Source organism: Agelaius phoeniceus, chromosome 1, assembly GCF_051311805.1.
Source record: "Agelaius phoeniceus isolate bAgePho1 chromosome 1, bAgePho1.hap1, whole genome shotgun sequence".
In the NCBI taxonomy this organism is placed as follows: domain Eukaryota; kingdom Metazoa; phylum Chordata; class Aves; order Passeriformes; family Icteridae; genus Agelaius; species Agelaius phoeniceus.
In genome coordinates, this window is record NC_135265.1 from 121,381,052 (window position 1) to 121,391,490 (window position 10,439).

Sequence of the window (10,439 nt, forward strand, 5' to 3'; positions counted from 1 at the left end):
TCTTGTCCCTCTCTAATGGCAAACAGAAATACTGAAGGACCTGTGTTACTCTCCAGAGATGGGCCATCTCCTGCCACCTTATCGTGATACGTATAATTTTCTTCCAAGCATCCTTAGGATATTTTCTTGTAATGGACATGCACAACAACACAGGGCAGTGATTTGGAACAGAGTTTTTTTTATTTGTGCAGTCTGTTGCAGTGGTAAGTGACAGGTTTGAAGGGAAGTAGCTGTGTGCAGCAAACAACCCTGTGTGGAAGTGTCAGGACTTCTTCAGTGCCTCTACTAAGACATTTTGCTTCAGCCGAAGCTTTGACTCTCAGCAAACCACCCCGTTCAGGACTCAGGGCTTCTCTTTGTGCCAGGAGATCTTAACCTGCTCTGAAATCCATTGCTGGGTTTTCATTCACATAGACATCCTTCCACATGGCAGAATTAGTGCTGGTCACACGTGCTGTGTGTACAGTAGGGGGTAGTACAGACTGGTATCAGCAGATCAGTGGAGCAAATCTGTTCATCTCAAGGACCAGGCGTGTCAGAGGGGGTTTGCTTTGGTCTAGCTTGTGACTGGGTCTGGGACCTGTGCTACTGTGAGCTATTGCAGTCAGTTAGGTACAGTTCTGGAGCCCATCTGGCTTAGTTTCCTCCAAGGCATGTCTGTGGAATGTGCTCTTAGACCACTCTGTGCTGTGAACCAGAGCACAGTGAGTAGGAACAACCAGGAATTTTGTTCAAAAATTCACTTCTGCTCTGACCTGTAACACTGCTGCAGATTCCTCAGGAGTGCACTGTGCTCTAGCATGGTGCAGCAGCACTTCCTCAGTTTAGCATTGTATTCCCTTTTCTCAAGGAACCACATGTTCCTGCAGGTGACTTGGGATGTAGACAGACACTTTTCCTGCCAGCATGACTGTAACAAGACAGAAGTTATTTGTAGAAGTTATCTTCTAATTGAATACATTCTAACACCATCAGGCAAATTTTATCCCTGGGGCTGGGTTACAAAGCCATAGACTATCTATGACTGTGCATGCAGAAACTTGACTAACCCAGGAGGTACTTTTTAGCAGAACTCCTAGCCAGATGAAATATTTTTACTATCTATACAAAGGGAAAGATTCTCTTTTTAGTGTCAGGTGATGTAACCATAAACTTTTAATAAAAAACAAATGAGTGTGGTGCATTTACTAAAACAAAACAAAACCAAACCCCCAAACAAACCAGCCAATTAAACAAACCAAACCAAACAAACAAACCAGCCAATTAAACAAACCCAACAAAACAATACCTCCATCCCCTGAAAAAAAAAAAATCAAGGAACCTTTTAGAAGCCTCCACTGAAAAGTTCAAGATGAGGGAGGGATGTGAAAAATAAGGCTGACCATATTTACCATAATGAGAGGTGTTTTATTTTTTAGTATTTACTTTAATAGGCCAAAATGTTTAATCATTTCAACTTTACTAGAATGTTTTAATCACCAGAATGTTTTAGAATATTTTAATCATTAAATAAAAAAATATAGAAAGTACTGGAAGCAATTGTTTTAATAAATTAGAACTAAGAAGAAGAAAGAACTAAGAAAGAACTAAGTGCCAAGAAACACATTAAAAGTTATTTTTTGTCTGCACTGCCACAGTTCAGTATGACTTGCACTCACTTGGCTGAGAGCTTTCCTCTGAAAGCATCCCATTGATTGTGGACAGAAGATGCTGTTATATTCTAGCATGTGACTTTATTCAGACACTTTCATGAGCATAGTGCAAAAGTTAACAGTGGGAAGTGACATTAGAAAATTGGGGTTTTTTTGAGGATTTTTTATGCACAACGTATTGACACCATGAGCCTAAAGAGGAAATTTTGCGAGGACTATGATGGTTTTGCACTTTCGTCAAACAAACCCTGAAGGCCTTCCCTGCACTCCTCAGTTTTAGCTGTGCACTGACAAGGCTGAATTGCCAGACTCGGCTTTAAGCACAGTTTCAGCTATAGGAAAGTTTGGAGCAGACAGAAAAAAAGTACAATGTGTGCCTGAACACATTGTAAAATAAGTAATGTAAACTATGAACACGGAAGAAGAAAACAGAAAGTAGACTTCCAACATCTTCAAAAACCATAAAATATGTGCTATAAGTAAAATAAAATCCTCTGTCTATGCCAAACATTACTCCATTGTAATGTTTCATTGCATTGTATCCATTTGCATGAGCCACTAGCTCCCATTTGTAGCTGTCCACTGGTCTAGACAGACAAATCTTTCCACATCTATTCTTTTGGTGGATTTATCGGATTTCCAGACCCATTTTGCCCATCTTTGCAATTTCTGTTCCTTCCTCACACTTGTGCTGGCTGCAGTGGATTGCTGAGGTAGGTCCACATAACTAATCCTGTGGCATCAGGGTGAGCAGTTCCTTCACTTGCCTTCTCTTTCTTTTAGTCTTCCTTGAAGTGACCCCCCCCTCACCTTGTACTTAATATGATTTGGAAACTGGCTGCCTCTGCAGTGAATTTAAATCCTGCATGGTACACACAGTACACTACTGCAGAGGAGCACAGGAAAATAACTCCCTCAGACTCCCATGCTCCAGCTCCTTTAATAAAATGTGCATTCTTTGTGCAGCATGTGCCTTGTGTATCCAGCAAGCTTAATACTGCACACTATGAAAGATTTTGGGGACAGAAGATTGCTAAAAAAGGCTTTAATAAAGCAGTTTTCTAACACGGCAGTTTTTGTTTATTTTCAGAGTTCAAGAACACAGAGCTTTGGTAGTTCTGCAGTTCCGGATGTGTAAGGTATTTAAAAATCAGTTCCAGAAACCAAAGCAGTTCTATCCAAGGTACATCAAGGGCTAGATTCCAGCCACACATTCAGTATAAATAATGTAAAACCATCAGTCACATTTTATAGTAAGCAAAGCAAAATTGAAGAAGTAAAGACAAGCTAATAAAATAATTAATATTAGTGGAAAATAACTGGTATAAAGTAACAAATACGTTTCTGTAGACATACCACTTAACTCTAAAAAAATATATACATACATATATGATGGCTACAAATGAGCTTGTGATTTTCTTCCAAAAGTATCTGAGCAGGAAGTAAAACATTTTCCCAGTGGATGAAATAACATTCATTTTTGCCAATCTAAGCAAGGCAGATTTAAATTTTATGTGTGTCCAACTGCTTGTTCCCCCTCAGCTAATAACCTGCCTGCTGGAAGCATTTCAAATGAAAAGGAGTTCACAGTTCCTAAGCCCAGCTCTGAATATATCTGCCATGCATGTAAACAAGTAAACCATTATGTTTCTTGTTGAGATAAAGAATACCATGATAAGTGGGGACTTTTACCAAACAAAGGGCTTCCTATTGCGAGTGTGGATAATCTTCCAGAAAACCCTGTGTTTTGGCAAATCACACCAGATTAATCTATTAGGCATCTCCTTTCATCATCAAATTTCCGCTGCCTATCACAGTGGCTGCCTTATCAAGCACCCTTTACTCAATAGCAGGCCCATTCCTAGGATTTCAGGTGCTGGCCTTCCGAGCTCAGAAAACAGGTGTCCCCACTGTTTTCAGGCAGGAAAGGTCCCTGCACAGAAGCCTGGGAAAGGGCAGGGGTATCAGCCTCTGTTCTACCTGAAGGAACAGGTAACAGGAAACTGTTGATTCAATAGGCTGACTTAATTGGCAAGCATTAGTCAGCACTGAGTGTTTTTTGTGAATTAAAAATCCTCATAAGAATCCTTACTGACAAAAGTTTTGGAAAGGGGGAAGATATGTGCCCAGAAATGCCCTCCCAGGAGCAGTCAGTTCTTGTAACTCTATTTTAAGTGCTGCATTCTCTTGGTGTAAATACAGAAAATATGAGCTAGGAGCAGAGGGCAGTGTCAAGCTTTACTTGGTTATGTATAGTGCCTGAGCTGTTAGGCAAATTACCTGTATTCAGGAGGAAATGGATTTCAAATCTCAAATAAAGGCTAATATTCCAAACCAGTTAGGATGATGGATGAGGGTTTTGGTTTTTGAGCTCACTCTCAGTGCCTTCCCTGGCCAGGCTTTTTTTTTTTTTTCTTCAAGTTAATGAAACTGGGGATATGGTTTCTGACCAGACTATTCATCTGTGAAACAAGGCCATCCACTTGGTCACTCAGCAACAATGCAATATGGACCACATTCAGAGTCAGTAGTATGAAGAAAGACATTTTAAGGTTGACAGAGGAATGTATTTTACAGGAGCCAGTAAATCCTTGCTCATCTTATTTAACTTTCAGGGCTTATCTCTTTTCTCATCCAGACAGCATTAAGCAGCTCCTGTCCTGGCTGGTGTCTCAGTATCTGCCTGCCTCCTCAGGCAGAAAGACCTTCATTCTGTGCTCCAAACCCCGCTCCTGAAAAATTGGCTTGTACAGACCTTGCTGTAATGAAATCAAGGCAGGCAGGAAGGCTGGCGTAGTGACAGCAGGAAGAGCCCATCTGCTCTCAGCTCCTTGCCTCGACAGCAGGGCTGCTCAGAGCATCAGGATGAGCTCCCAGCTCTGCTTGGTGGGTAGGAAGGAGTTGATAAGAGCATGCCTGCCCTTCCGGGACTCCACAGCACAGGCTTTGTTTCATCTCCAGATGATTAAATGTTCTACGGAGCAATTACAAACCAAAGGAAGAAATAGCCAGCTCTCTCCAGCTTTCCTCAATCCACGATTGAATTTCTCAGAGGAAGGCAGCAGTAGCAACAGCAGGCTCAATGACTTTTCCTGAAAAATGCTGTCCAGTTAAAGATTGAGCTTTCATTTAACTACTTGCTGTTTCATTTTATTAAGTGCAAATTGTGGCTTAATAGATTTACAGTTGCCATAAACTTTGGCATCGTGAAAGCTGTCGGACTGGCCAGTTGCACAGTGTATTTCTCAGATGATGCTAGGAAGGGTGAACAGGATAAGCCAGGCACCAAGAAAGTCTGCAGAGTATTTTAAGGGGTCTGTGCACAGTGTTCTGAGAGGCAGGCAGAGATGAATCACAAGCAGTTGCTTTCCTTTTGTTCCTCTCTTTTCTAGGAATTAGAGTGGAGGTGGAAGATTTCAGAAGTTTATCTGCAAATGAAAAATAGCTCATTTTGCCTTTTCAGACATAAACTTCGTAAATTGACTGCTAGTCAGTGGTTACCCCAGTCCAAAATAGGTTGTTTTTTCTGTGTGCCCATTACACTGTAGCTCTGTTCTGCACTCATTACACTATGTTTAGTTCTAGATACATACCAGCAAAAGATATAGACATATTGGAGTGAGTTCAGAGAGAAACATCAAATTGGATTGATGGCAAAATGTACAAACTCCTGTGAGAGGATAAGAAAAATGAAATTCAAATGGTTTGATTGAGCATTGATGGGACAGTGAGCATGAGAGATACCTACAGTCATTTTCCCTAGGACAAAGATGACAGGCTGTGCAATTTTACCTCCTGGTTAGATGGCTGATTTACCGTGGATAAGAGGGAAAGCTGTTTACCTTCCTCAAACTAAGTGAGAAGGGCTAAAAAGAGGAAGAGAAGATGAATTTTCATTTTGTGTAGATTTTTGTCACTTCTAAATTAAGTCTTCTATGGGAGGCTATTCATTTTGCAAGTCAGCAACTTTTCCCACCAAAGTTTTTTGGCAAATATCTGAGTTCCTCTGTGTGTTGCTAAAAAGTTGGTTCATTTATTCCACACAGCATACATAGGGATCTCTGTTACCTCCCCATCCAGATATGTACAAAAGAGCTTAGAGGCCTTCAGGGAAGTTTGATACTAGAATAAAACCAGACTGCTACAGCTCTGCTCTGTTGCATCCCCTGAACAAAGAACTCTCCCGTGTAGGGGGATCAGTGTAAGGGAGAAAAAGATCTGGTGTCCTACGCAGGACATTTTCCCTCTGTGTATCCACACCGGGGTATTTCACATCCTTGGCTTACACTGGAAAATACCTCCATATGCAAAAATGCACCCCAGATGTGCAGCAGTAGAAAGGAAAGCTGTAAGTCAAGGGGGGGAGCCTATTTTTGCTGTTACTGCATTCTGCTTTATGGGTCAAATATTCTGCAAAGCACTGAAATGTGTGTGTGAACTTTGCTGAGTGAAAACCACCCTACCAGAGGGCAATATATCAGAGGACCTAATAACTATGTGAATAGTTTCTTGATGTAATGATCCTGTGTGAAACAAGGCAATTTATTTCAAAGCAAATTTAACAGACAATTTTTCTGGTGACAATACCAGGAGGGTTAAATTGTAGTAATTGTACTTACAGAGTTCTGAATTACAAAATCCATACTGTCTTATGATGACTTGTAAAGAGGCATGAACGTGCCAACTGGAATTGAGGAGACTTTGCCCTTCTGCTCTGCCAGCAGAGCTCAGGAGCCCACAGCTTACAAGGCCAGTGTACCCTTACAACCCATTCCCACTCCTTACCTGTCAGCAGCCATGCTACATCCCATAATGTGGTGTATAGATCATGTCAGAAGGACTGGAACAGAATTATAATGTGTTGGGATATGTTCAGAGGTGCAGAAATCATTACCAACCCAAACCATCTCACAAAACCAAATAAAAGGTGTTTATTTTTTAGACCTTTTTGTGGTCAAGCTGTTAAATTGTACTTTAAATTGTTTTAAGCTTTAAAACAATGCTTCTAAGGCAGCTTGTAGCTGACTTTGCAATATTGTCAGTCCCAATTCCTTCTAAACAAACATGAAGTGTGTACTTTACTTACCTTTGTGTGAAAACACATCTTAAGATGTGTTTTTAAGACTTAAGACTTTCTTTTCTCCCCACAGTTACTACATGTGTAAATTCAATTAATTTATTTCTGCAAACAGGATCTTACTCTATGAATAGAAGTTAAGGGTTTTAAGGCTTTTGGTCCACTCTGCTAATTACAGTGTAAAGCACTTCGCGTATTTGTTGCCAAGGACCGTTTTGAAATCACATAAATATCTCAGAGAATTGCCTAAATCGTCTTCCCTCTGTTAACAAATGTCATATTTACAGATTGCCAGAGGACTTGATGGTCACCATGCTCACAGACAGCTGCCAGCACGCTGCGGCCAGCGAGGCCATTTGTAATTCTCATTAACGGTTCTACCATTTTTGGTTGTATGAAAAGTGATAACACACCGATCTAACAGTCATTAAGGACTTTTTCTTACTCCTTTAGGATTAATTTGCACTGACCCAGAATTCTCTATTTGCTTAACACAAGCAGTGGGCCACTTTGATGTTATCTGCTTCTATAAACAATAGCATACAGTTCTCTCCTGGGCTAAAACAGCTCTTACTCTGCTGAGAATTAGCTGTATTAATCATTCTGAAGTCCAAGAGTGCATGATCATAAATTGTGTGCAGGGACCTCACTTAGCAACTCCCAAGACTCTCATTTATCAACATTTTTTTCCCTTCCTGGATATTTAGTATGTAGGGAGTAATTTATTTCTGAGCCGGTGCCTTGTGATGTCTTTCATGTTGAAGTAAAGTTGGAAAACTTTCTGCAACAAATATAATTTTTCTTACTTCCTTAGTGTAAAAAAAAAAAAAATTACAGACCACAGCTACAGAATGATTCCCTCAAGTGGTCAGAACAGAAAACACAGGCCAAGCTTGCAGTCACAGAGCTTGAAATTCAGTGAACCAGACACCAGTAACTAAAACTGAGACAAATTGCACACCAAAAATGCCTTTTCCTGGTTATAAAATCAGAGTTTTAAAAGTGTGGGGCATCTTTGAAGCTGATATATGCCTAACTTTTCTTACCTTTCTCAAACTAAGTTGCCAGAACATTATCAAGTTATAATTAAAGCAAGATGAAATCTTCAGAGAACATTAATTTAATTTATATTTTCCCAGAAAAGGTCTGGCTACTGGTGGGTGATGTTTTTGTCTTTGCCATTTATTGGTCTTTTCCCCACCATCAAAACACAATACAAATCTGCCAAAAATGTAAGGATGAAAAATGCTGTTCCATACCAGGTCAGAGTTGATGTGATATAATGTATTTCATACTTTTATTGCAGCTAGTAAGAGATTTTTATTTACACTTTCCCCCAAAATTCCTTTGTAAAGGGATACAAAGAGCATAAAAAATTCAAGAATAGAGGGAGCAAAACTCACATTTTGACTGAAAGAATGAAAACCTTGGGTCTCATAAGTCAGTCCTTTATCCACATGGCTCAATTTCTTCAGCTTTTGGGATTTTCATTACCTAAACCAAAAGGGGAGACAGAAGCCTGAATTCTGCTTTCCTTGAAAGAAGCATATGTGAATATCTTCATTGGCTTACTGGGGAAAGTCCAGAGTTGAGTAATTTTTGATGAGAAAAGAATTTTGGCCCAACTCAGGCAGAATCAGAATCACAAGCATAGAAACTTTTCTAACATTTTTCCTAGTTTCATCTGAGTTTAACTTCGATTTCAAAGCTCTCACTGTTTTATTGTAAACATGTGGTTTTAAAAATACTGCACTGATCCAAAGTTATCAGCATGTGAGTTTATTTTATATTAAGTAGTTAAAAAAATATATGAACATAACATGCCAACAGAAACAACAAAAATATAAATAAATCACCACATTCAGCAGAAGTGCTTTAATTCAGAATGCAATAAAGACAGTCAAGGTTTAAAAAGTTTATGCCAGAGTGTAAACTGAAGGAATCAGTAATTTATTTTTCTTTCCTGCAAACAGTTTTGCTCCTGCAGCCAAAAGATTCTCAAAGGTTGTCAAAAATAAAATTAAGGAGTAAAAGAAAAAAGACAAAGGAAAAATGTTTATTTCCCCTCAAGAAATTCTGGCTTCTGCAATTTGGCATTTTTCTCAGCTTTTGAGAACATTTGTTTTAGTGGAGGCCAAGAAGTGCTGTTATATTAACAGATTCTCCCTCTCCTCCCATAAATAAATGTTCAAGAGCTGTGATCTATCCTCACCTAGAGCTGTGCTGTCTCACTGATATTCATCAAATCATGAGAACAGTTCCTGTAAGAGCTGCTCATACTTCAGAGGCTGCCCTAATTCTTCCTGGATTGCTAATTTCAGAAGAGTTTGCTACCAGAGTCAGAGGGCAAAATTCAGCCAGTCACTTGAAGCACTGTCACACATTTTTTAATGTAGTAAAACTATCAATAGCTACCTGTGGAAGAATTTTTCTTTAGGACTATGGACACATGTTGCCTATTAATGCCTTTTGAGAATGTAGGTGTGCCTAAGCCAGTCCTATCTCAGTGTAATAAAACTCATAGGATCACAGAATATTGATCCCATCAGGATCACTGAGCCCAACTCCTGGCCCAACACAGGACACCCCAAGGGTCACACCATCTGCCTCAGGGCATTTTCCAAGCTCTGCTTGAGCTCTGTCAGGCTGGTGCTGGGACCACTTCCCTGGGGAACCTGTACCAGTGCCCTTGCCTTCTTGCTCCTTCTTCCTCCTTCTTGAAAACTGGGACAATGGTAACCAGCTTCCAGTCAGCTGGGACCTCTCCAGAAACCTGAGACAGCTCAAATATCATTGGGAGGCTTTAGAATGATATCAGCTAGTTCTTGAAGGATTCTTGAATCAACCCCATCAGGCCCCATAGATTTGCAGCTGAAGCAGCAGATCTCACACAATTTCAGGGTTGGCTGGGAGTTGATCATTCTCAGAGTCATGGTCCTCAGGCTCAGGGGACTGAGACCACCTCAGTTTGTCATTCTTGTTGAAGACAGAAAAGAATGCATTAAATACCTCTGCCTTATATCTGTCCCTGTTTGTGAGAAGACTGTCCCCATCTTCTCACGGGCAGATGCTATTTCTACATTGCCTTTCACCAGTATATTTGAAAAAAACCCCTTTTATTGTCCTCCACATTTCTGGCTGGCTTCAACTCCAATTGACCTTTGGCCACATGAATTTTCTCCCAGCAGCAGTGAGCAGCATCTCTGCATTCTTCCTATGTCACCTGACCTTGCTTCCACTGGGCATACACCTTCCTTTTTCACCTCATTTCCAAGAGAAGATTCCTTCCTCTTCAGCCAAGCTGGCCTTCTGCCTCACCTGCTTGACTTCTCAGTTTGGCAATTGCCTGCTCCTGTGCCCCTAGGAGGTGATGTTTAAATAGCAACCAGAATTGATGGACCCTGGCATCTGCAAAAACACTTTCACAGGGGACTTTACTTACTGATTTCCTGAGCAGCCTGAAGCCTGCTCTCCTTATGTCCAGAGTAGAATTTTGTTGGCACTTTGGGTGTTGTTATCCACTAGTTTGGCTGATATGTCATTTTGCAGGAGTAAGGACATTTTAACCCTGCCTCAGGAAACACTGCACTCACTCCACAGAGTACTGCAGACGTGCTTATAATGCAGTTAATCTGAAGAACATCAGCCCATCTTTATTTAAAATGCTGTGGATGGATGCTTGACACAACCCTCAAGGGTTATTTTTGCAT